This window comes from Ursus arctos, unplaced genomic scaffold (genome assembly GCF_023065955.2).
Source record: "Ursus arctos isolate Adak ecotype North America unplaced genomic scaffold, UrsArc2.0 scaffold_8, whole genome shotgun sequence".
Lineage (NCBI taxonomy): Eukaryota > Metazoa > Chordata > Mammalia > Carnivora > Ursidae > Ursus > Ursus arctos.
The window spans coordinates 65,049,714-65,077,215 of NW_026623100.1; the positions used below are offsets into that span (position 1 = coordinate 65,049,714).

The 27,502-nt window shown below is 48.3% G+C and overlaps 1 protein-coding gene across 1 annotated transcript in view; it reads right to left on the bottom strand.

Moving 5' to 3' along the window:
- The window catches only part of DPYSL5 (dihydropyrimidinase like 5), an 89,102-nt gene extending 80,199 nt beyond the window's left edge, over positions 1-8,903 (bottom strand). The window contains exon 1 of the mRNA XM_026520519.4: positions 8,784-8,903. The gene's annotated coding sequence lies outside the window, so the exon portion shown is untranslated. The remainder of the gene's footprint in view (positions 1-8,783) is intronic.
- Positions 8,904-27,502: the final 18,599 nt, after the last annotated feature.

Consider the following 27,502-nt stretch of genomic DNA (forward strand, 5'->3'; position numbering starts at 1 on the left):
TCTTTCTCAGGAACCTGGGCTCTGAATGGGTCCCTTAAGGAAAAACCTGCAGAATTAGGAATTCGTGACTGTCTTGTCGTGCTCCCTTGGTGGCCCGTGTTTCATTACCATCATCCCGTAATCACGCCTAAACTGCTGTCCGTGATCTACACTGGCCATGTTTACCGCTGCCATCTCTCATAGAACAACAAAGACCAGCCATGGCGATGAGATGGGTCTGCCTTATAGCCACAATCTGAACGCTACTGCTCTATCTTTGTGCCTCATCTCTATTGGTTTTCAATAGTTGCAGAGGCTTTTTTCCATTATAATCCAGTTGTAAAAATCATGTCCATTTTAAATCTTTTTAGAAACCTGCAAAAAAAAAGGGGGGGTATACACTATAATTCTAATTCTCAAATAAGAAATCTGAACTCTGTGATTCCAAGCTGCCACCCTTTGAGGGATTTTTGTAAGCCACAGACGCGACACAATTCAAAATTGCTATTTGACCCAATACAAGAAACGCAAAATAGTTAAAAAAATCACTGGTTAATCTTGTTCAAGGCTGATAGGACATCTCTGGAATGATCCTTGGACCCATGCTACAATTATAATCTGATTCTCATCTTTTCCTTAAGGAACAGGAGTAAGGAAATTGCTGTAGCAAGACTAAGGCTGAACCACAACCATTAGTTTAAAAATGTTCATTTCAGCTACTGTGGAATCAGACACAGCTTCAAGTTCTATTTTTTTGCTGAAGAATAAGAATTGGAAACCAAACTCTGATCAAGCCACGACATGATGCCAGCTCTTGGGTTTCTAAAAATGGTTTAATCACAGCAGTGCATCCCTCAGAGTGTCTTTTAAAAAAAAATCTTTTAAAAAATGTTTTTAAATCACCATTAATCTTACTATTTGGCACAGTCTACTAAAAAATAACATATGCAAACCCTTGACCCAGCCATTCCACTCCTAAGGATATACCCAACAGAAACACACATATGTTCACGAATAAAACACGTACTAGAATAGTCACAACAGCGCTATTCAGGATAGCGCCAAGCTGGAAACTACCCAAATACCCATTAACAACATAATGGCTAAGTGAATATGGTACATTTATACCGTGGAACAATATACAGCAATGAAAATGAGCAAATGAAATCCAACGAGCATAACACTGAGCAAAAGAAGCCACTCACGAAAGAGTGTCCACTATAATGATTCCATTTGTGAAACTTTCAAAAGTAGGCAAGGCTTATCTATGCTGTAGGAGGTCATGGTGGTTAGTGACACTGGGGGAAGATCAGTGACTGGGAGGGGACTTAGGGGGGTGCTTTGGGAGGGTGCCTGGCTAGTTCGGTAGGTGGAGCATAAGACTCTTGATCTCAGGGTTGTGAATTTGAGCCCCATGTTGGGTGTAGAGATTACTTTAAAAGTGGGGAGGGGGAGGCTTTGGGGGTATTGGTAATCTATTTCTTGGTCTGGTGCTGATTACATGGATATGTTTAGTTTGCAAAAATTCATTAAGCTACACACATATGGTTTGTATATTTTCTGTATTTCTATTATATTTCACTAAAGAGTTTAAAAATATTTTAAAAATACACCCTCACCTACCTCACCCTCCAAAAGAATAATCCAAGTAATTTCATTAAAGTTGAGTTTCACATGTTTTGGAAACAGAGCTTAAAACACATTAAATAAAAAAATCAGAGGCTGTGTTTGAATTTTATAACAGAATGAACCTATCAATCCACAAAGACAGAAATCTGGATGAAGTAGTAAAAATGAGAAAGGAGAGGGCTTCTCTGTCAATAGTGGGTCATGCTCTGCAGAGGGACAAAGGCAAGGACAGGACCAGACAAAAGCAGGGAGAATAAAGACCCAAAGCCTGAGAAATTAGAGTGAGCCCATGGTGGATTTGAAATCAACAAAGAGGCTGCCTGTCAGTGGACACGGGGGTGACACAAAGATGGTGTGGCTGAGGACTGGGCACTGCTGATGTGTGGAAGACACATTCACAGGGAGCTGAGACAGCGACAGACCCAAAAAACTTTGCTGAGCCGTGAAAATGCACAGGTGTTGGGGGTGGGGAGTGACACCACGCTCAATGCAAAAGGCAGCTACTCTTCTTTTTCCAAGAGAATCTAGTCATTCATAAAACCTCAACCACACTTGAGCCAAATGATTTTAAGTTTAAATGGGGAGTCAGGGGTCTCAATGACTGGAAAATATCATCAAAATCATTCAGCCATTCTTTCAATATTATTGAATGCTCACTCGGAGTGGTATTTCGTGCTGGAAGCTACATGGACCAAAAAGCAGGTCCAAATACTATTTGAAATAAGGCGAGGAGAATCATTTTGTAATGAATAGCCCATTGGAAAATTCTTTTATTTACTGTAAACTTTACACCCACCAGCTAAGGTTCTTAGCTTGGAGTAGTGTTCAAAAGCATAGACTCTGTGATGGTTGGTTTTTGACGTTAACTTGGCTAGGCTCTCGTACCTGGTTATTCAATCAGACTCTCACCTGTAGATGTTGCTGGGAAGGTATTTTGTAGACGTGGTTAACATCTATCATCAGTTGACTTTAAGTTAAAGAGATTTTCCTCATTAATATGGGTCGGTCTCATACAATCAGTTGAAAGGCCTTAAGAGAAAAACTGAGGTTTCCCTGAAGAAGAAGAAATTCTGCCTTAAGACCCTCAACATCAGGGCGCTGGGTGGCTCAGTCGGTGAAGCGCCTGACTCTTGATTTCAGCTCATGTCAGGAGCTTAGGATCGTGAGATCGAGCCCCAAGTCAAGTCTCTGCACTGAGTGTGGAACCTACTTAAGATTCTTTCTCTCCCTCTACCCTCTCCTCCCCTCTCTCTCCCTCTCTAAAAAAAAAAAAAAGAGGCCTCAGCATCAGTTCCTGGCTGAGTTTCCAGCCTGTTGGCCTACTGTATACCTATCAGACTTGGCACATTCTATAATCGTGTAGGCCAATCCTTATTGGTTCTGTTTCTCTGGAGAACCCTGACTTACACAGACTCTAAGTAGACTCCTTGGGTTTAAAACTTGGCTCTGCCACTGCTCTAGCTGGGTCATTTCTGTACCTCTGTTATTTCAACTGTAAATGGGGGATAATAACAGTACTTAACTCATAGGAACTAGAACAACCCCTAGCACGGAGTAAATGCTTTGAAAGCGTTTGTTAAATAAGTCATTCTGTGGTGCTGAGTTTATTTCTTAGCTGAAAAATCCGAGATATTTTTATTCCCAACAAATTGCCCTCAACCAAACATGACCGCTCTTTCCCACACGAAAACCATAACAACCTCGGGGGAGCAGCACCTTGCCGGTTACAGGTGTCAGATTATTCTTTTAGATGGTGTAGGAGCAGGTGAGATGCCAGGCCAGCTCCACACATGGTGATGATTTGGCAAAGCGGGAATCAGAGCACTTCTGGAACATTCTTAACTGCGAGTTCTCAGCTGCTGAAACAGCTGTGCTTAAAGAGGCTCAGACTCAGCACAGAGCTATTCCTACTATTTGCAAGGGTGGCAGTTCATAAGGGGGTCCTGATTATTCTTTCTGTTCCCACTGTGGATACCCCACAGCAGCCTGCCCTGGCCCCTTGCAATGAAAGATTAAATGGAGAAAAAAATTAACAAAAAAAGGGGAACCTGTCTGGCTCAGTCAGTAGAACATTCGACTCTTGATCTCAGGGTTGTGAGTTGAGCCTCACGTTGGGCACAGAGATTACTTTTAAAAAATCAGAAAAAAAGATTAAATGGGGAATCTAAATGCTGTTTTGTGGGCATATTCTGGGGAAGATTGTGACGATGGTGATAACTAAGATTTGTTGAGCACTTACCAGGTGCCAGGCACTACTCTCAATGCTATATAAACAATAACTCAGATAATCCTCATTGTATAGATGAAGAAACTGAGTCCCCAAGAGAAAAGTAATTCGCCTAAGGATAGATGGACAGAAAGTGCAGAGTGGGTATTTGGCCCCTGGTTTTCTGGCTCAGGCCCAGGCCGTCCCTCCTGTGCACGTTGCCTCTGAGTCTGGATTGTAAGAAGAGGGTCCAGGCAGGAGCACAGGAACAAGGGCCAAACTAGGCTGATTGATGGGAGGGTATAAGGGGGGCATCTGGGTGGCTCAGTTGGTTAAGTGTCTGACCTCTGTTCAGGTCATGATCTCAGGGTCCTGGGATCGAGCCTGGCTTCGGGGCTCCACGCTCAGTGGGGAGTCTGCTTGTCCCTCCCCCACCCCTGGCTCTCTCTCTCTCAAATAAGTAAATACAATCTTTCAAAAATGGGAGAGCATGAGGGCTCAGAGGATTCTACAGTTAAATTTATTTCTTTTAAGTTAAACAAGTTTCAAAGACTGAAATAAAAGAAATCATAAATATCCCTTCGTGAATTTCTCTTGTTAAAGTATATGTGTTTGCTTTATACAAAAATATCAAATTTCATTAAAGATTCATATAACAGCATTTGAACTTTTCTTTCATCTTCATAATAAAAAATTTAAGGCGGGTGGCTCAGTTGATTGAGTGACCAACTCTTGGTTTCGGCTCAGGTCGAATCTCAGCGTTGTGAGATCTGCCTGGCCTGGGGCTCCCTGCTCAGCACAGAGTCTGCTTGAGATTCTCTTCCTCTGCCCCTCCCCCCACTCAAGCTCAAGCTCTCTCTGAAATTAATTAAATTAAAAAAAATTGAAGGTAAAGTGATTCTGAAATTATTTCTTTTATTCACTAACAGTGCAATAAAATCAAACACCTTTCTTGTTATTCTCATTCGATTTCACATTACGCCAACTTCTTCCTACAGGTTTTCACACTGACAAAGATTTTCTGTATTATTGTTCTCCTATAGGATCCTGTGAACTAAGTCTTACAAGACTTTTCTGAGATTCTGATAGCTCAGAAAACAAAAAAGAACAGGATCAGATTCTATCAGAATCTGATAGAATATTGTTTATTGTTTTCTAATAATACCGACTTCTCTGGTTCTGTATAATTATCTAAATCCTAGCTTACCCCAGAGAGGTGTCCAGTGGTGACGGCCTTTGGCCTCCAGTTCCCTGGAGCTAATGTAGGATCATGCTGAATCCTGGGTCAGAGGAGCTGTTATTAAGAAGGGAAAATTCCCAGATATCCATGGGAGAAGAGCAGAGAGAGGTGGGGGTATACCACAGACGGAGCCTATGCCAAGTCCCCAAGCTTAACTGTGGCCAATTCTGTACACTTGCCTTGCTGCATGGCTGTTCCCATAGGTGGAAACACCCAGTGCATTCAGCATGTTGAAACTATCCCGGCTTACATCTCCATCTTGGAGAGGCTCTGCTGAAAACAGCCAGGTTTTCATGTCCTATGACATCTTTTTTTTTTTTAAGATGTTATTTGTTTATTTATTTTAGAGAGAGAGAGAGAGCACACACACACAGGCAGGGAGATGGAGCAGAGGGGGAGGAGGAGGGCGGGGGAAAGAATCTCAAGTTGAGCATGGAGCCCAACGCTGGGCCCAATCCCATGACCCACTGGAGATTACGACCTGAGCAAAACCAGAAGCCGGATACTCAACCAACTGAGCCACCGAGGCGCCCCCAAGAGCATCTTGTGTATATACTGCCTAGCTGAGGTCCCCAAGGTCAGGGGGATGGGAGATAACAATGGCACCCCAGAATTCTGGGATCACCTGCCTCTCCCTTCTGGACTCTGTCTCCCAGACATTTTCATAGGAGGTAGGAGGGGGATGTTGCTTTCTTTCCAATTTCCCTGTAGAAATGGGCTGGTCATACTGGCATTCCTCATCTACGGACTCCCCGGGAGGAAAATATTGGGTTGGATGGTCACACAGTGCTTGACAGGATTACACCCTTAAACAAACCCATCAAATTCTTTCAAAAAGAATAAACCAACAAAACAATTCTTCCTGAAACTTTTCCCCTTGGGTAATGACATAAAAATATTTCCTACTGGAGCTTTTTCATGAGAAAAAACCTTCATGTCAGATTTTAGGTTTTCTAATATTGAGATTCCTGGTTTGCATCTACTCTAGAGATAGACAGGTCTAGTCTATTAACTTAGCTTGAAACAGCCAATGAACAACATTCCAGCTAAGCCTCTCAGACCAGGTTTGTAAATTCTGAGAGGCACCGCCTCAAAACACCATCCTTGAAAACCAGCAAGATATAGTCTACTTGCTTTCCTGTGGCCACTCGGTACAGCCCAGAGAGGAGGACTTCAGGTTAGCAACTATCGAACGTTCTGGGCAAGAGCCAACAGTGACATCACAGCTTTATGCATCGCCCTTATGCATCAACCTGGTTAATGGGTTTCAAGGCTAGACAGAGCCAAAGGCTCATCATTAAACTGAATGGCAAATATAAGTTACAATGATTAGTCCTGTGATGCTCTGTCTTATGCATGCTTCCTTCACTCTTGGAATGAAAATGCTTCTGCCTTGCCCTCCCTCCCCACCTTTTTGTTACATGAGCGGAAATTTAAAAGTATAAACCTTATGCTAAAGAGTCACGTTTAATATAAGCTAAACAATGATCAAAGAAAACCTCTAAACCAGAATTTTAGGATTGGGCAAGCCTTTCACATGTCAAGATGCTGCAGGCTGCCATGAAAGATGCTTACACAGCCAGCAAGACTATGAGTGCACGGAAAGCTCTGCTGAATCCCTGTTTTGTGCTTCCATTTCTGTTCATCTGCTTTCCCATGGGCAAGCAGCCACCTCCTATCACAGAACCATCTCCGTCTTAGGTCAGCAGACAATATGGGCAAAATCTGCAAAGGATGGACACTCTGGCTTGGGTGTGGTCACTGGCAATGGGAAGCTTTAGTGTCTCCGCCCCAGGCAGGCTCTAAAAACCAGGAGCCGCACCCTTGGCGGGTAATCTCCAAAACCACTTCTCTGGATTTTAGCACACAATCGGCACCAACCCTGACTGCTCCCTCTCTGAACACACAGCAGACCTTAGACGTGGCCAGCCTCAGCAGACAAAGCCCACGGTTCAGGAGCTCACCCTGTACCGAGCCAACCTCCAGGTCACCGCAGGGCCACCACTCCACGTCTGGGCTGCTGGTCAACAGCAAGGGGCAGGCGGCGGCGCCGAGGCCAGCAGGCACCAAAACCTGTGGTGGCGGCTTTCTGCCCGCCCCCCCCTTCTGGGGGGACGTGAGACTCACACCAGGGAATTAACAGCGGGACTTGATGCCCCAACACAAACCCCAAAAAACGAGAGCATGCCCTGAGATTTCTACGGGAGCATTTTCGGCACCAGAAAACTGCACACTCGAGTTCTGGGGGGGCCCTCGTTCGGGGTCGGGTGGATTCCAGTGCCGGCTATTGTTCTCCCGGTCTCTCGGCGGGAGACGTCCCCCGTCTCGCCTCCCAGCCAGCATCTGCCACTGGACCAAGCCTTTCAGCTCCGAGAAGAAAGGGGTGTGCCTGAGGCGCTGCGGATTATCGCAAAAACCTGCAGAGTCCCTACGGGCTGTGTCAGGCCGGGAGACAAAGCTCCTGGTGGGGACAGCTCAGCCCAGTCTCCCGGGTCTGTCCCCGGTACAAGGGCCACGCCCAGCTGGCCACCTGGACCGCCAGGCTCCACATCGCGAGCCGAGGGTCTTCCGGCTCGAGACCCGCGTCCCAGCCGCCCACCCCTCCGTTCGCCGGAGACCTTCCTCCCCTGGGAGACCTCCCTCCCCAGAGAGACCCTCCCCCCGGCCGGCGCGGGTCTCCTCCTCCCAGGCGTCTACCCTCCTCAAACCCCGGCGGTCTCCACCCTCCAGCATCTCTCCTCCCATCCTCATTCTTCATCAGCCCCGACTCGCCCCGCCTCGCGCCACCTGCACAGCACTCCTTCCCTCCCTCCTCAGACCCGCCCCCCCCGCCCCCTCTCTTTCCTCTTCAAACCCTGGTCTCCACTTCCCCCTCCACCCAGACCCAGTCCACCTGTCCCCACCCAGCTTCCCCATCTCCCCATCTTTACTCAGACGGAGGCCTCCGCGTCCGCCTTTCCCCATCTCAGCTTCTCTCTGGCTCAGGCTCTTGCCCCTCCCCAGGCCTGGGGCGTCGATGTCTGTCGCCCGCCAAGATCGATGCTGCGGGGAAAGCTCCCTCACTGGGCTCCAGAGAAGGGACCCAGCTCGGCGTTCGCTCTGAGCCGGGCAGCCACAGGCGGCCTTTGTGGTTCAGGCAGGTGCCTCGGAGACGGCAGGCGAATCGTCCTTAGGCGACCGCTGCGTTAGCCAGACGGGTGGAACGGGCCGTCGGGTCCGGTCCAGGCTGAGCAAATCCCAACCCGCAGGCGAGACAGACGCAGGGTGTCGTACGGGTGGTAGCAGGGGGCCAGAGGCAGCGACGATCTAGGGACTCGGGCATGACGGGCCCGTAGCCAGGGAAGCCCCCGCCCAGTCTTCCAGCCATTCACTGCACCTCGACGAGCGAGGTTAGGCGCCTACTGTGTGCCAAGAGTGAAACCCCTTCGACCAAGCCGTCTCCTCACCCCAGTTCTTTGCAATCCCTCGGGCACACATGAAACGCCTACTATGAGCAAGGCACTGCACGGCGCTCTGTGGGCGTACAAAGAGCGCCGGATTCGGGCCCCAGTTTAGCCCCGTCGGCCGCCCCAATCCCAAACCACACCTCCCGCCGCGTCCCCTGCGGCCGGGCCCCTGGGCGCACCCCTGTCCCTGCCCTTTTGTGCGCCTCCCAGAGAAACAGAGGCCGTGAGAAGGATGTCCCAGCCCGGGAAGAATAAGTCCACCGCCCGCCCCGCCATCACGCACTCCTCCGGGATGCTGCGGCTGCGAGGATCCGTCGGTCGGTCCGTCTCTCCTCTGTCTCGCCGCGGCGCGGGAGCTGCGGGTGCTCGGGGCGGCGGCGGCTGCACGCGCGCTCGCTCGATCGCCGCCTTAGCGCGCGGGGCGCTGGAGTCGGAAGCCGGGAGCTGGGGAGGGGACGTGGGTGGGGGCTGGAGGCGGCCTCGGCCAATCACCGACCCGACGCCTCCTCCCCAGTGCTCCCCACCTCGCGCTAGCAGGTTAGGGGGAGGCGGGGACAGGCGGCGCCCCGCATCTTCGCCGCCGCGCGCGGCCGCCGCCGTGGGACTACAACTCCCAACAGGCCCTGCTGCAGGGCTGGGGTCCGAGAGGGGAAGGACAGTGAGGCCCGAGAACCCGCCGACCCCCCTGGCGCCCTTCTCCGCGTTCCTTTGGGTTTCCATGGTGACTCACGACACTTCACAAAGCCCCAGCGCTGGGACGCGCTGATGCACGAGTCCCCTGGGAGGGCTACGGGGCGGGTCCCGAGGACACACCACCTCCCCTCCCCCTGCAGGACCCTACCCGAGGGGCTGAAACAATGCCCCGGCCGCCTCACCCGGCTGCTGCCGGGCCTGCCCTTTGCCGCCTGGTTCCCTCCAAGACCCAGTACGACGCCTTCGAAGTGGGCGCTCGGCGGGTCCGCAGGATGGAGAGGGCGGGGTGGTCGTTATAGCAAAATGTTCTGACGTACAGTACATAGTGGATGGCCGCTCAGGGCCAAGTAAGTTCGCCTCTGTCCCCTCTGGGGGCTCGAACCCCGAGTTCATTCTCTGGGCTGCTCTGAGCTAGAGCTTCTCCATCCCGAGCTCTCAGGTCCAGCTGCCTGTCCTACTTCCGACACCACCTTTCAGGACATGGTGAAGTCCCTGGAAATGTTCTATAACTCCATTTACACTCATCTTTTTATCCTCACGTTTTAAACACATAATTTAACTAAATCAACAAATCTAAAAAAGGAGAGGGTGGATCGTCAGGCCTTTGTACCACGTACCTAAATCCCTCTCAAGCCTTTACTGTAATCTTTTATTTTATGTAGTGGTAATTACAGCTCAGATAGGGTTTAGTAATTTGCCGCTTTTCACTTAACGTCACTTCAGAGGCGTTCCTATTGATCAAAATGCATCATTGAGTCCTCACCTCCAGCCCCATCCCAGAGTCCCCTCCGGAAACGCCAGTGGGTTACTGCAGAAACCCCTCTCTTCCCAGCTGGAGAGAAGGGGTGAGGAGAGGAAGTTCCCAGCTGCCCGCACTGCACAGCCACCACAGAGAGGTAGTTCACACCTCTCTTCAAGTTATTTTCAACCAAAATGGCGCTTCACTACTCCCCCGGGTACCCCCCTCCTCCTCTCAGCAAAACCTACTTTGGCGGCAGGCCCTCAGAGCCTGCCAAAGTGAGGTGTCCATGGACCACTTTCACTGCCATCCTTTGCAGAGGGCTCAGGGTCGGGAGCGGGCCAGGCTGGCAGTTGGGGAATGCACTGCTAGATACCCACATGGGGTTCTGCTTCTCCAGGGAGGAAGGTTTACTATTCTGGCCCCTGCCCCACATATCCTGAGTTTATGCAAGGGACCCCCAAATGAGCCCAGGGCTTACACCAAAGCATCTCCAGGGAGCCCAGGGTGTGACTGTGAAAACTTGGGGTAGGGGGAGTAGCTTGTCCTCCCACTGCTCCAGCTTGGGGCACTGCCCTAGGGATTCACAGGCTGGCCAGGCTCTGCAGAGACCCAGGGATTTCGGCAAAATGGATTGAGCCTCAGGTCGGTGGAGTGAAGCCCCCTGCAGGCTGGCAATAACTGGATCCCTGGCCAGGACCTTCCTTAAAGCGGCCCTTTTTGCCTAAGGGAGAGGGAGTCCTCTAGTGGAGGAAACATTTTCTGCAGCCTGCAGACTTCAAATTTGGACTCCGCTTTCCTGGGTCTACTTCCCTTGGTAAGAGAAGGAGCAGCCTTGAGGTCATCTGTCTACCTGGGACATTGAGGAAAGTCGCACCCAAACCTGAGGCTGCAAATGTCCCCAGTACTTGACTTTAGCTTTATTCATTTACTTTATTCATTGACTTTCAATCTAGGTTGAAATATCTCTCCTGGGAAGTAGAAAGGACATAGGGCATGGAGTTATACATCCCCAGGTTGGAATCATTGCTCGTTTTTCTGGATAATTGACCTTGGGAAAATTACTTGTGCCATCTGAGCCTTAGCTCCCTACAGAACACGAGGATCGTAATACATTTTCAAAAACTTTGCTGTGATGATTACGTAAGGAAATACCCATGAACGGCATAGCACGCTGTCTGGCATATAGCACGCACTCAGCGAATGAAGCTGTGGTGGTTCATTTATTCGAGAACAGACGGTTATGGAACGGTGTGAGGGATATAAGAATACGACATTGCTGGGATACCTAGGTGGCTCAGTCAGTTAAGTGTCCAAATCTTGATTTTGGCTCAGGTCATGGTCTCAGGGTGGTGAGATGAAGCCCAACCTCTGACTCTGCACAGAGCACGGAGCCTGCTTCAGATTCTCCCTCTCCTTCTACTTCCCCCCCATCCCACCTCCCGCTCCTGTGTGCGTGAGCTCTCTCTCTCAAAAAAAAAAAAAAGGAAAAAAATGACATTCTCATTATGACAGCTACAAAAAGCAGTATGTTGTGACCTTTATTATAAAGCTCATATGACCAGCTTAGATGAAGTACAATACGGATTCAGATGAGAGAGAAATCAGTTCTGAACAGATCATGATGGAACAGAGGAGTTTGATTTGGATTTCACCTGGATATTGATTTGCTGGATGATTCTAAGCAGAGGTGTGAGATTCCAGGATGAAGGAGTAGAAGTTTGTGGGAGAGAAGCTGGGAAGTGTTTGGAAGGCAGCAGAGGAACCCATCATGACTTGAAAGTCCAGTCCATGAATGGGGGTGGTGCGGAGAGAAAGAGGACGGTAGATAGGCTTATGGTGTTGGGGCCAGATTTCTTGAAGCTGAGGGTTACTGGCTTTTATCAGTAAATGTGTTTGAAGTTCCAAATCGCCTTAACAACAAGGTTCTGAATAATGGGCAAGTGAAGGGTTATCATAAGGGGGAAGGGGCATAGGACCAGTAGGTGTTTCGGGAACACACTGGATCTTTACAATGCCACATGACAGATACCATTGCTCATTTCTTATAGACAGAGGGGGTCCAGATTTAGAGAGGGCAAGTGACTTGCCCAGAAAGTCACCCTGCTACAGTGGCATTACCAGGGCTCCAAACCACATTGCCTGATACAGAGCAGAGCCCTTCCTGCCCCAGCATGTCCTATCCTACGAGTCTCCAGTGCAGGGACTGTGGTGCCCATGAATGACTCTCAAGGAGTCATGTCCCTTCCTCTGCAGTTTCAACCTGTTACTCCTCGAGGTGTCCACCGAGAAATGGTGTTCTCCAACATTCCCAAGCAGGTTTGTATTAGATTTCTTCCCCAGCCTTCTCTTTTTGCCCTCCCCCACCCCTCATAAGTCAATGACAACCCTCGCATGGAGAACACGTTGTGAAGTCTACTTAGCCATTAAAACAATTGTGAGCCAGCAGTCAAACTTCTATATGAGGTCAGTGCCACGGGGCAGGAACCAAAAAGGAGTCAGGAAGATGGGCAAATGGACATTGAGAGGAAGACAAGAGAAGAAGCCTGTAGAAAATTTAAAGGCATAGAGCTAGGGGCATCTGGCTGGCTTAGCCTGTACAGTGTGCGACTCTTGATCTCAGGGTTGTGGGTTTGAGCCCCATGTTGGACCTAAAGATCACTTAAAAATAAAATCTTAAAAAAATAATTTAAAAAATAAAGGCATAGGGCTAAACAGATACACAAACAAGGGCAGTGGGGAATGAGACTAACAGAGTTTCAGATTCCAGAGCTGTGGCCACCCAGCCCAACACTGAGACACAGGGGAGGGGACCCTGGGGTCGCTGTGCTTGAGCTGAAAACATCAAAGTAAATTCCAGTGGCTTATCACTGCTCTTGAAATGCTGATGAGCTCTCCAAAAATTTAAATCATTCCTTTTGGCCTAGGAAACTTTTTTTTCTGCTTTTATTTTTAAATTTCAAAGTTTAATTTTAAAATAAAAGTGTGTCTTGTCTTGGAACTAGAATAGCCACAAGCCAACATAAAGAAAGAATCTCTGGGTGATTCCAGCAACCCTAGCGGAAATCTACAATGTGAAATTTGCATGTATTTCACACCCACATACAGAGTTTTCAAGCCCAAAGGAAACTATGAACTTCATGGTCTCACAATGCCAACATTATACAGATAAGGATAAGCAGGTTTTTGTTTCAAGCCATATTCTCCCTTAACAAATCACCTTCAGCTGGGCATTAGCAAGAATAATAGTGACAACAAGAAACAACTTAAATATATGGAACAACCTTCAGAGAACAAAACAGTTACTCTAAGAGGCAGATCTTTAATCATCTTTTTGTTCCCCACCTGTCACGCTCCACAGCACAATGCTTTATTAAACCCCTGATGAGTGCCGAAGAGCTGAGAATATTGGAAAGAATCCCCTCACCCTGCCACCAAATTGGATTTTCATTTATAAAATGAGTCCAAAGAAATACAACACTAAAAAAGACCAATCACTGCTTTTACCTGATTTTTTTCTGTTCAGCTAATTTTTTCCTCTTAAGTTGTATTACTCAGAACTTATCTCAATAAGAATTAAAGTGAGTATTTATTGAGCATTTCTTGCATACTTTAGGTACATGATTCATTTAATCCCTGCAGCAGACCTGTGAGAAAGTTATCACGATCCCCACTTTATGAAAGAGGGAAGCAGGATCTCAAAGGCAAGTAACTTGTCCAAGGTCACAGCTCCAAGGTGCAGAGCCCAGATCAAAACCCAGATCTGACTCCAGGATCCGTATTTGTTTGTTTGTTTGTTTGTTTTAAAGATTTTATTTATTTATTTTACAGAGAGAGCACAAGCAGCGGGGGAGTGGCAGGCAGAGGGAGAGGGAGAAGCAGACTCCCCACTGAGGAGGGAGCCCAACGTGGGACTCGATCCCAGGATCCTGAGATCATGACCTGAGTCGAAGGCAGATGCTTGACCAACTGAGCCACCCAGGCATTCCCATACTTGTTCATTTAAACCACACTGCCTGTTACTGAACATTATTCTATTTACATTTTTGCCCTTTTCTCAAATCTATAGTGGTTTTGGGGGATTCACAGTGTAATTTTCAGAGTGGCGACCATCCCGTCCAGCTTGGTGGTTCTGTTGACTTTAGTTTGTTTGCCTCCTTACCTTCCAAATGAAAAACCCCACGTGGGTGTGCTGTGAGGGACCCAGAGAGCGATGAGTCCTGCTGTTCACAGTTACGGTGTCTCAGAGCACTTGGAATTGTCCCACGTGTTTACATAAGCTGTTTTGTTTTTTCTTTTTTTTTTCTTTTTGTATTTAGTTTGAGAAATTGCTATTGGCATATTTTCAAGCACACTGATTTTTCCTCAGCTGTCTTAGGTCTGCTGATGAGCCCATCAAAATATTCTTCACTTCTGTTACACTGTTTCTTCCTAGTACTTCTTTTTTTTTTTTTTTTAAAGATTTTTATTTCTTTATGTGACAGACAGCCAGCGAGAGAACACAGCAGGGGAATGGGAGGGGAAGAAGCAGGCTCCCAGTGGAGGAGCCCGATGTGGGACTCGATCCCAGAATGCCGGGATCACGCCATGAGCCGAAGGCAGACGCTTAACGACTGCACTACCCAGGCGCCCCCCCAGTACTTCTTTTTGACTCAGAGTTTCCATCTCTCTGCTTGCGGTCCCCATCTGTTCCTGCATGTTGTCTATTTTGTCCATTAGAGTCTTAACAATCATTGTGATTTTAAATTCCCTATAGATTCATTCCACACCTGTCATACCTGAGTGTAGTTCTGATGCTTGCTTTGTCTCCTCAGACAATATTCTTTCGTGCTTTTTAAAAAAATTTCCCAACGTGGGGCTCGAACTCATGACCCCGAGATCAAGAGTCACATGCTCTGCAAACTGAGCCAGCCAGGCGCCCCTCTTTTGTGCTTTTTTAACATGCATTGTAAATTTTTGTTGAAAGCTAGACATGAAGTATTGAGTAAGAGAAACTGAGGTAGGTAGGTTTTAGTGTAAAGCTTTGTGTTCATCTGGGCAGGAGCTGGGCTATATTTAATAATTGTTATGGCTGTGAGTGTCAAAGGCTTGTTTCCTCTAATTTCCTTGTTTTTTCTTCCTCTGTTATCTTTGGGTTTCCCTAAGAACTCCTTCTTAAATAGTCTCTGTGATTTGCAGCTTTCCCAGTTATAACCCACTGTTATTATCCTGGAGTGTTGATATAGTGGAAAGGTGTTGGAAAGTGAAGTGTTCTATAATCTTATGGTTAAATCTCTCTCTCTCTCTCTCTTTTTTTTTTAGCATTCCCCATGTCCCTGGGCTGTGACCTTCAGAAGCATTTCTCAGCCTTTTTTCTCCCTTCTCTTACATGAGACAGGGAGGTTAGACAGTGTCAGAACTGGCTAATTGCTCTTCCTTCAGATAAGAGAAGGCTCTGGTAAGGTTCCCCCTGGAGGGCCCTTATTATGGAGAACCCTCTGGACTTATTTCAAAGTGGTTACCATGCCAGAACCATAAGGGGGATTTTCTCTAGTTTTTACCTTGAGAAACTGGTGGGGTTCCTGGAGATAAAACCCCTGAAAGGGTGAGGGCCCTTCTAAGACTGGGCTCTGCTATAGGCTGAATGTTTGTACCAAATTCATATTTCGAAATCCTAATGCCCAATGTGATGGTGTTTGGTGGTGTGGCCTTTGGGAGGTGATTACGTCATAAGGTCAGAGCCTTCATGAATGAGATTAGTGCCTTATAAAAGAGGCCCAGGAGAGCAAGACAAAGGTGGTCCATCCTCCGGCACCCATCATAGCCTAGAATGCGATGGGGAAGAGGAGTGGGGGAGGGCAGACCTCCCCCCCACAGAGCTTTTATGGCAGGTGGTGAGCATAGCTATTTCGTTTGAGGGACACCTTGGGTCACTTTGACACCAGGAGCCTCTGACATTTCCTGCACATGGGATACTACCCAGGAGTCAGGGTGGGGGGATTTTCTTGGTAATGGACCGTCTCTACTTTTCTGGGAGCATGGAAGCTGCTTCTTCAGTCTCCAAGGACTCTCTCTCAGGGTGGTCTTTGAACCCACTGGAAACAATTTGGATTGTAAGATTTAAGGAAAAAGAAACTAATCTTCTGTAACACTGCATGGCCTCGGTGCTCCTTAGGAGACAAGGAAAAATGGCCCATTAACGGGACATTAAGCTTCAATACGGTCTATCCGTTAGATCTCTACTGCAAGAAACAGGCAAATGGACAGAGGTACCCTATGTTCAGGCTTTCTTGGCTCTAGATCAGGACCCCAACCTAAGGGCCTCTTGCAGAATGTGTTTGGCTACTAATTGGACCAACAAACCCCCACCTGATACACTGGATGGCGATTCTTTAAACAGGCCTCCTCCTAATAAATCTAAGCTGTCCGAGGATACACGGGCCTCTCCCAATGATGAGGACATTGATTCTGTCACTTCTCCTCCTTACAAGCCTGAAGGCCCTTCTCTACCCAGCCCAGCCGAGCACACTAGGAGTGGGCCTCCTTATCTCCCTGGAGCTCCCCCTAAATCAGGATTATATCCTCTTAGGGAGGTTGCTAATGGAGAAATGGGCTCTATTTGAGTCCATACCCTGTTCTCCATGGCAGACTTGGGTCCATAAAACAATAAGTAGGACGATAGTCTGAAAACCCTTCCCAATTTATTAAGTATTTTCAACAAATATCCATTATGTTTGATTTGACCTGACAAGATCATATATATATATATATATCATACTGCCTCACTGCTGAACCTCTGAGGGGGAAAAACAAAACAAAACAAAATGCATCTGGGTAGGTGCCCGGGAGTTTGCTGGTGAACCAGCAACAAGGACAGAGAACATGATCCGGGGGGCGTGCTGCTGTCCCACGTACTGAGCCACGTTGGCCCCATCAGGAGGATAGTCAGGGAAGAGAGGACCGAGGTCATAGGATCACCTGCCTGAAAGAAGGAGTGACAAAAGGCTTCACTAAACATTTAAATTTTAACAGAATTCAGGAAGTCGCTCAAAGAGCTGATGAAAACCCTGCTGTATTTCAGGGTCGCTTAGCGGAAGCAATCTGCAAGCATGCAAACCTGAACCCAAGGACACCTGAGGGAATAACTACTTTAATTTAATTTAATTTTTTTGAAGATTTTTATTTATTTATTTGACACAGAGAGAGAGAGAGAGTACAAGCAGGGGGAGCTGCAGGCAGAGGGAGGGGGAGAAGCAGGCTCTCCATGGAGCAGGGAACCGGATGCGGGGCTTGATCCCAGGACTCTGGGATCATGACCTGAGCTGAAGGCAGAGGCTTAACCATCTGAGCCACCCAGGCGCCCCTGAGGGAATACCTATTTTATTTATTTATTTTTTAAATTTATTATTATTTTTAAAGATTTTATTTATTTATTTGACAGACAGCCAGCGAGAGAGAGAACACAAGCAGGGGGAGTGGGAGAGGGAGAAGCAGGCTCCCAGTGGAGCCTGATGTGGGGCTCGATCCCAGGACTCCAGGATCACGCCCCGAGCTGAAGGCAGACTCTTAATGACTGAGCCACCCAGGCGCCCCGGGAATAACTATTTTAAACAGGCATTTTACAAATCAATGGGTGCCTGACATCTACCGGAAGTTAACTAAAATGGCTTTAGGCCCTCAAACGTCCACTCGGCACCTCTTGGAGGTGGCCACAGGGGTTTTTAATAATAGGGACATGATATTAAAACAGGAAAAGGACCAGAGGCCTAAATTAGAGGGTGAGATACAGGCTGGAATATTGGCTGCCTCTATCTCGAACTCCGAACGACACCTGACTAACCAGGGTCAAGGCAAGGGCTGATTCCCGGAGAAAGGTCAGGTCAGATGCCACGCTTCCAGTGCGGCCAGACTGGACATTGTGAGAAAGGGACAGGTGGGGCTAGATAAGGAAACATAGGTAAGGGGGCTACGCAATCAAGCTCACAGAAATCCCGAAAATGTGGAGGTGTAAGGAAACCAGAGACAAGGGAACACTCCAGACCACCCTGTCCCAGGTGTCTGGGATGGGGGGAGTCTTATTTATGACAGTCTCCTGTGGTCAACAGAAAATAACCAGACCCCAAAAGAAGTAAGCCATTAAGGATGTTGTCACTAGTCCTTAATCAATGGGGCCGTCAGGAGAGAGGTAAAAAAGATGTAAGTTCCCTGCTTAGCTTTCTATAAAACACCAACCCTAAAAGTGCTCAGTGGCCAGGCTGTCGGGGACTCCTCTCTCTCCTGAGAGCTTTTCTTTCTGTATACCCTTGCTTAATAAAAACCCTATCGCTTTACTCACTCTCCTTCGTCCACGAGATTCATTCTTTGACTCCATGAGACAAGAACCTAGCTCTCCTGCTTCAATTGGAGTAGTAAATGTCCCAAGAAGGGCTGTCCCCCTGGGCTGCGTCCTGCTTGTAAAAAAGAAGGACATTGGAAGAGACACTGTTCTCGTCTCGAGAGAGAGAGGAGGTCAGGCCCTCGTGTCTCTGCCGGACAGGAAGCGGAACTGGAGGGTCTGCCATGACAGGACCCTGAGGCTGGTTGGTCCAGCTCCTTTGACATCAAGATGACTGAGCCCCAGGTTACCCTGGATGTGGGAAGTGAGTTTATCAATTTTCTTATTGATACAGCAGTCACTTAGTCTGCCCTTGTTCAGCACTCTGGCCCTACTTGTCTTTCTAGCCATAGAACCGTTGGTATAGAAAGGGGGACTAAAACATGCCATCAGACCATGCCTCTAATTTGTAAATACAAAAGCCAGTTTAGTTACTCATGTTTTTCTGGCCCTTTTGTCTTGTCCCATCCCCACTCCATTCCTTGGGGGAGGCTTGATGTATAAACTAGGAAGCAGCTTTGCTCTTAGGAAAGAAGAGGACGGCGTGTTCTCTTTAATACTTGGAGAACAAAGCCCTTATCCTGATATCCTTTTTGATCTTTGGAAGGAAGTTAACTCACAGGTCTGGGATTGTGATGTCCCAGGACCAGCTCTTAAAGCACAACCAAGTTAAAGTGACCTTAAAAGACCAACTGCTATACGTTATAGAACACGGTATGCCTCGAAGCCTCAGGAAAAGGCTGGGTTACAACCGCTCGTGGGTAAGTTTCTCAAACATGATATTTGAAAACCATGTCAATCTCTTTATGACCCTCCAATTTTACCAGTAAAAAAGCCAAATGGAGACTATTAAATGGCACAAGATCTAAGGGCCATAAACGAAGCAGTCATACCATTCATCCCACAGTGCCAAGTCCATATACTATGCTCACCCCAGTCCCTGGGGACGCCCACTGGTTTCAGGTACTTGATTGGGACGCCTGGATGGCTCAGTTGGTACTCGATTTAAAAGACACCTTCTTTTGCATCCCTCTAAGTGGGAAAGCGCAGCCACTCTTTGCCTTTGAATGGGCCTCCCCTTCAAGCCTGCTCCATGAGCTTGGACAGTCTTGCCACAGGGACTGAGACAGTCTTCACTTCCTCCGGGCTGCACTTAGCAAAGACCTCCGTGATATCACGTTGCCTCAAGGGACTATAATTCAATATGTGGGTGATATTTTAATCTGTAGTCCTATAAGGGAAATTTGATAAAAATTCTATAACCTTACTTAATTTCTTGGCAGACAGAGGGTATCATGTCTCCCCTAAAAAGGCACAAATATCTAAGCAGAAAGTACAATATTTGGGATATGAGCTAACACCACGTCACCGCACTCTATCTACTGATACAGAAAAAATGCCATATTAGATCTTGAGCCCCCAACTACTAAGAAACAACTCCGAATTTTCCTAGGCATGGTAGGCTTTGGATGGCACCCCTGGATTTGGGCTCATAGCCAAGCCATTGTATGATTCAATTAAAGTTCTTGACAAAGAGCCTTTACTCTGGACTAAAGCCCAGCAGACAGCCTTCAGAATGTTAAAAACTAGACTCCTATCAGCCCCAGCCTTGGCTCTACCAAATTTAGAGAAATCTTTCACTTTATATATGCAGAGAAATAGGGCCAAGCTTTGGGAGTGCTCACCCAAAAATTGGGAAATGAAACAAGACCAGTGGGCTATTTTTCTAAGCCACTTGACAACGTAGCACAAGGGTGGCTGGCTCACCTCTGAGCAGGGGCTGTGATTGCCCTCCTGGTAGAGGAAGCCTCAAAACTTACTATGGGGCGGTCCCTAACTGTGATGACCTCACACCAGGTCCAAAGTGTTTTAGAAACTAAAGGCCACCAATGGATGATGGGGGAGGGACGACTTACTAAATACCATAGTATGATTTTAGACACACCTGAAGTGGTCCTTAAGACCCATCAGACTTAGGGGTGCCTGGGTGGCTCAGTCGGTTAAACGTCTACGTTTGGCTCAGGTCAAGATCCCAGGGTCCTGGCATCAAGCCCCACCTCGGCTCCCTGCTCAGCAGGGAGTCTGCTTCTCCCTCTCCCTCTGCACCTCCCCCCCGCTTGTGGTCTCTCTTTCTCCCAAATAAAGAAATACAATCTTAAAAAAAAAAAAAGACCTGTCCTTATGCCTGGACCCGACCATTGTGGTTCTATAGAACATAACTGTTCAGAGGTTATTGATCTTGTTTATCTTAGCCAATCAGACTTAAAAGACTCTCCTATTGATGACGCAGAGGGCAGCTGGTTTATTGACAGCAGTAGTTTCATGGGAAAGGGGGCTAAGAAAAGCTGGGTGTATAATCGTCAGTCTAACTCAGACCATTGAAGCCAAAGCTCGCGCAGCGGATACATGTGCCCCATAGCAGAGTCCATAGCGCTCACTCGTGCTTTACCATTGGCAAAGGGCCTCAGAACCCACATCTATACTGACTCTAAATGCCTTCCCAGTCCTGCAGGTGCACGGGGCAATGTGGACAGAGAGGGGGCCAGAATCAAGTCACAACTTTCCCATTAAATATGGACCTGAAATCACAGATCTCTTTGAGGCTGTGCGTGAGCCCGAGGAGGTGGCTGTAATTAATCTCAGGAGACGTCAGAAGGATGGGGCCGTGGAATCTAAAGGGAATAACACAGCAGAGCATGCAGCCAAGCAGGCTGCTCAAAGCCTGTAAATACCGAGTCTCATGCCTGTCCTGACACCAATAAAAGATATGTCCCCCGGCTATTCAGATCAAGAAACCTGAGTAGCCCAGGAACGGGGACTTTCAAAAAATGCACAGGACTGGTTTATAAATGACAGAGGAAAAGGCTTTATACCCAAAAGCAGCCAATGGAAAGCAATGCAGGGTATACATCAGACTACTCATTTGGGTAAAGAGGCCCTGGAACAGATGGTTAAAAACACCTTTGACGGGATTCACTGAATTAGAAACGAAAGGCTACTGTTAAATGGGTCTGTCAGTCCTGTGCTATCTGCGTACCAGCAAATCCAGACGGTGCTATGTGCACCCCCTCCCTCATTTTTAAGGTCAGACCAAAGGTGGGGGACATATCCTGGGGAGGACTGGCAATTAGGTTTTACAAAAACGCCATCACGTAGAGGATATAAATACTGCTTTAGGAAGACACCTTTACTGGATGGATAGAGGCCTTCCCTTGTAGAACAGAAAAGGCCACCGAGGTAACAAAAACTTTGCTAAGGAAAATTGTCCTTGGATTTGGACTCCCTTGGTCCCTACAAAGTGACAACGGACCATCTTTCATTGCACAAATAACTCAGCAAATAGCTTGGGCCTTAAAGATTAATTACTATTGGGAGCAAACCGTAAGAGACTCTTAACTCTAGGGAACAAACTGAGGGTTGCTGGACGGGAGGGGGAGGGGGTGAGGTAACTGGGGGATGGGCGTTAAGGAGGGCACTTTAGGTAATGAGCACTGGGTGTTATATGCCACTGATGACTCAGTAAACTCTACCTCTGAAACTAATAATACACTGTATGTTAATTAACTGATTTTAAATTTTAAAAATTAATTACTATTTACATTCAGCCTGGCATCCACAACCTTCTGGAAAGGTGGGAAACGCTAACCACACCTTAAAGCAGCATTTTACCAACTAAGCATTGAGACTCAAGAAAACTGGATTACTCTTTTACCGGTAGGACTTCTCCGAATGAGGATTGCCCCAAAACCACCAACAGGGTTAAGTCCCTTTGAGTTACTACATGGAAAACCTTTTCTCACTGCAGACTTATTAATAGACAGAGACTATAATGCTCTGTTAAATTATTCACTTGAGGCCGGGTTAATTCATAAATCTCTAAATGAACATGCAAGCCATATCCTCCCTAAGCCTGATCTGACAGTCGCTAGCGGCCCACCCCTATAAACCCCGGAGACACGGTTTGTTTAAAGGATTGGAAGTCTAATACAGCAGGGGATTTAACTCCAAAGTGGAAGGGCCCCTACCGGGTCACATTATGTACTCCCACTGCGGTAGAATTAGAGGGACGCTCTTCTTGGGCTCATATATCTAGAATAAAACCTGGATCTCCTTCACAGGAAACCAGTGAGCAAACTAATGAGCCTTCTTATTCCCCTGAACCCGTGGAAGATCTCAAATTTCTTTTCAAAGGACAATACAGGACCAGAGGAAAATTTTAGTTAACTAGCAAAGGTCTCTTTTATTCAGAGTTCTCGATCTTATCATAATACTAAGCTTCTTTGGCTGTCTTTTCTGGCGTTTCCCTGGCAGGGGGCCAGAACTCCTTCACTGCCACAACTTCCCACTGACGGATGATCCTTTCTACTCAAGGACGGTCATCCATGTTGTCTACCTTGGGTTGGGTGCCTCTGCCTTTGGTAACTCCCATATATAAATTCCCCAACTGGCCAGTGTGGACCCATAGGTAGGGACATCTCTACGCCCCTATTCAGCAGGAAGAAGTTACAGAAGATGAGACCTCCCGTTCTCAACAACCTCAAAAATTTAAGGGGTCAAAACTGTTCAGGGGGGACTGGAGTGGGAAACAAGGGCAGAAGGAAATGTAGATAAAATTAAATGTCCTCATAACCTGCCGCCCATTCATAAATCCTTGAGATAAGCAGATTGTAACATCCCTGCAGGAACCTGAGTCTTCTCTAGCACCTGGAAGTCCTTTCAGAACTTCCCTTATCTTTACTTCCCCCAACCCCAAGGTATATAATCAGCCGCTCTTCACAGTCCCGGGGGCAGCAGGAGGCAGCCCCTCTTTCTGCCCACGGGTCCTGTCCCTGTGCTTTAATAAAATCACCTCTTTGCACTGAAGACGTCTCCGGACCCACCAACGCACCAACATTCAAAAAACAAGTTAGGGTTTTCTCCCACTGGCTTCTTATTCAGAAAAGTTTGGCGGAAATTATTTTGAAGTGCTTTGATCTCCTTGGCAGAAAAGCACTGAATAAATTCAGGATGTCACAGCAGACTCGTCTCTCTGCTGTGGAACTGAGGGTGACCAATTTCATTCAATAGCTGGTGACAACCTTTCAGAATTGCTTAAAACCCCTGAACCCACCAAGCCCTCTCCCTCCCCCGCACCCCGAGACTGCTGTCCTCTGAGCTATCCTCACCTAGCCATCCTGAAAAAGGGCCCAGGGCGACCTGGGGAGACTTTTCCAAGGCTAACACCCTGTTGCTTGGTGATGTGGAGAGTAAAGGCAAAAGGAAACGTAGACAAAATTAAACTTCCTTACTACTTGCCGCCCGTTGACAAATACTGGAAACAGGCAGAGTATGACATTCCTCCAGGAACTCCCAACTGTCTTAACGCTGTTGTTTGCTTGAGGCAAAAAACCGTGGCCGGACCAGAGCCAGGCCTCCAAGATCCTCCTTTAACATATGAAAATCCTTTTGGAAACTTTCTTCGTCTCTGCCTGCCACCCCCGCAACTTAAAAATATAACCAATGACCCTTCACAAACCCAGTGCAGCTCTTTCTGCCCACAGGTCCTGTTCCCAGGCTTTAATAAAACCATCTTTTTTGCACCAAGAACATCTCAAGAACTCTTTCTTTCTTTTTTTTTTTTTTAAGATTTTATTTATTTATTTGACAGAGATAGAGACAGGCAGCGAAAGAGGGAACACAAGCAGGGGGAGTGGGAGAGGAAGAAGCAGGCTCACAGCGGAGGAGCCTGATGTGGGGCTCGATCCCATAACGCCGGGATCACGCCCTGAGCCGAAGGCAGACGCTTAACCACTGTGCCACCCAGGCGTCCCTCAAGAACTCTTTCTTGACCGTTCACTCCGGACCCCACATGACATCACTGGGAACCAGGGTGTCCGCTCCTGGTGGTGGTTGTTCCGGTGACTTGGGTCTGCCTACTGCTCAAGCCCCACTTCTGCCGAGGCGCCTCAGCCGCCCAGAACGCGTGACTGTGGAACCGTAAGGATAATAGCAGCTACCATTGTCCGGGCGCCGGGTGCTTCCCCCACATCAGAGTGTTCAACCTTCACAAGAGCCCAGTGAGAAGGTTCTCCTGCCCTCACCTGCTGACCCCGAGGCTTAGAGGGAATGAGCAACTTGCCCGGGTCACTGAGCTACGGTCAGACCTGGGGCTGTCCCGAGCCAGGCTTAGGTTCCTGTCTCCTGTTATTGACTACCTCGTATGGAAGGTGGGGAACCCGACCCTCACCTCTCAGACCTGTCAGGAGCAGCAGGTGCGATTCGGCTCATGTGAAAGCCCTTCGAACATAGAAGGTTCTTCATCAGTGTGATCGTTCTTTTTACAATCGTTTTTTCTTTTTTAAAAATTTCTTTTTAGAAATGATTTATTTATTTGAGAGAAAGAGAGAGAGCACAAGCAGGGGAAGGGGCAGAGGCAGAGGGAGAGAACCCCAAGCAGACTCCCCGCTGAGCCTGGAGCCCTACACGGGGCTTGATCCCACAACCCCAGAATCATGACCTGAGCTGAAACCAAGAGTTGGACGCCTAACCGACTGAGCCACCCAGGCGCCCTTTTAGAATCATTTTCTAATTTAAATGTCTGCACAGGTGTTGCTCATGTAATGGTCTAATCAGGTTTCTATTTTCCTTTATTTTTTTATTTTTTAAAAGATTTTATTTATTTATTCGACAGAGATAGAGACAGCCAGCAAGAGAGGGAACACAAGCAGGGGGAGTGGGAGAGGAAGAAGCAGGCTCATAGCAGAAGAGCCTGATGTGGGGCTCGATCTCACAACGCTGGGATCACGCCCTAAGCCGAAGGCAGACGCTTAACCTCTGTGCCACCCAGGCGCCCCTCTATTTTCCTTTAGATTTCCTCCAGGGTCTGCAGCCTGCTGTTCTTGCCACCCGAGAAGGTGGGCGTGAGCTGGGGGGTCGCAGGCTCCTCTTCCTACCATGAATTCTACAGTTCTTCCTACTCAAGATTCTCCGCCTGGGGGTTCCAGCGGAAAAGGCTTCAGATGAGTCCGGGACTCTCTCCCAAGCACATAGGGACCCGTTCCCACTTCTTCTACTGCTGCCGTGGTACCGGTTGGCCTTCTCACCCCACAGCCTCCACACGCGTTCCCTGCAGTGGGCCCACTGCCCCCTTCCACGGTCACACCTGGCCTGTCTTCTTGTGCGTGCCCCGTAGCAGCCAGATCTGGGTGGTACCTGAGGGCTGGATTCGTGTGCCGGGGCTGACGTGCAAAATACCACAGACTGGGGGTGCCCGGCTGGCTCGGTCAGAAGAGCGTGTGACTCTTGATCTCGGGGTTGTGAGTTCGAGCCCCACGTTGGATGCAGAGATTACTTAAAAAAGAAATGACTTTAAAAAAACAACAACGAAGCACCACAGATTGGGGTGCAACAGAGATTTATTCTCTCACAGTCTGGAGGCTGGACATCCAAGATCAAGGTGCCGGCAGGGCAGTTTCTTCTGAGGCCCCTCTCCTTGGCTTGTAGATGGCCGTTTTCTCCCTGTACCTCCGTGTGAGCTTTCCTCTATACCCATCTGTGTCCAGATGTTCTCTTCTTAGGAGGAGACCAGTCATACTGCATCGGGGCCCACCCTAATGACCTCAGTTTACCTTAATTACCTCTCTAAAGGCCCTGTCTCCCAGTACAGGCACATTCTGTCCGGGGTACTAGGGTAGGACTTGAACAAATGAATTGGGGAGGGGGCACAATTCAGCCCATAGCAAGGGCCGGAGGTATATTTTATTTTTTTATTTTAATTTTTCAAAATATTTTATTTATTTATTTATTTATTTATTTATTTATTTATTTGACAGACAGGGAGCACAAGCAGGGGGAGGGGCAGAGGCAGAGGGAGAAGAGCTTCCCTGCTGAGCAGGGAGCCGGATGTGGGGCTCCATCCCAGGACCCTGGGGTCATGACCCTGAGACAAAGGCAGACGCCCAACTGACAGAGCTACCCAGTGCCCCAGGCCAAAGGCATATTTTGGAGGGTTCTCCAAAGTCAGGATCCTGCATGTGCAGTAGGGAGGGAGGGGGGACGGGAAAGGTCCCCTGACTCCTGCCTTGTGTTGCAGTTCCTGGGTCGGGTGGTCACTAGGGTTTCAGCCCTTTTTCTCCTCACAGAAAGGCAGGCGCTGGAGTGCTCCCTGCGGTTCCAGGAGGATTGGACTCTGCTTTCGGTGGGAAGAGGTTTGGGGAGCACGAGGACACAGGGACCTGGGGCCCCCTAGCATCTTGGGGGTGACTCGGGGCTGACTCATGTCACAGTCTAATGCTGTGTCTTTCTTTTCTCTGTCACTTCTTTCCCCTCCCTGTCTCCCTGGCCGGTCATCCCCATTGCTGCGGCGGGACGAAGTAAGAACCACCCCCCTTCCTGCCCCGCTCCACCTCAGACCTGCAAAGTCTCCTTGGCCTCAGACAGAGCAGCCTCTCTGCCCAAGATTTCACTTACCCTCCCTGGGCTTCTGTTGCCTTGGCTGTGGAATGGGGCTGGGAGGGACCCCAGGGGGAGAGCCCAGTGAGCCCCAGGCCTATGCAAGCCCCTGGAAATATCTTGGGGGCATTCTTTTTTATCCCCCTCTTGGGGCTTCTTGCAGGACCGTCCTCTCCTGGTCAGTCTAGGTTCTGGGAGAGACTGAGAGGCACTGGTTACCACTAACAGCCCCTGGGGCTGGGTGTGCAGACCCAGCAAGCTGTTCCTCCTTCCCCAGTACACCCTCTGGGGTTGGTGACCTTGGGTTTGGTGTGTCCTAATCCCGATCCATCAGTTAGCTGGGGAGTCACCCCCGTACGACCCGCTCATCACCACACCGAATTACCAGGCCGTCACTTGACTGTCACACGTATTTCTAACGGGCCTGGTATACCTCCGTGTACGTTTCCGTTGAATCAGTCTACCAAGTCTGTAGTTTACCCAGTAAATTTATCTGCTCTCAACTTTACACATTTAGTTAAAAAAAAGTGGCTCAGTCTCAGGGAAGAAAAGAGGACATGGGGCAGGGAAAGAGCTGAGGTGGTTGCCAGACATCTTGGCGCCGGGCGTGGGAAAGCCCAGACAGAAGCCGAAGGCACGGCAGGGCCGGGAATGAAGGTATGGCGGCCTTGGGGGCGGCGGCCTCTTCTTGCGACTTGACCCAGCCTGGCTTTAGGGGTCCTTTGTGAACAGCTCTGCTCATAGAACACTCCTCAGAGAACTAGAAGGCCCAGGGTGGTCCTGGAAG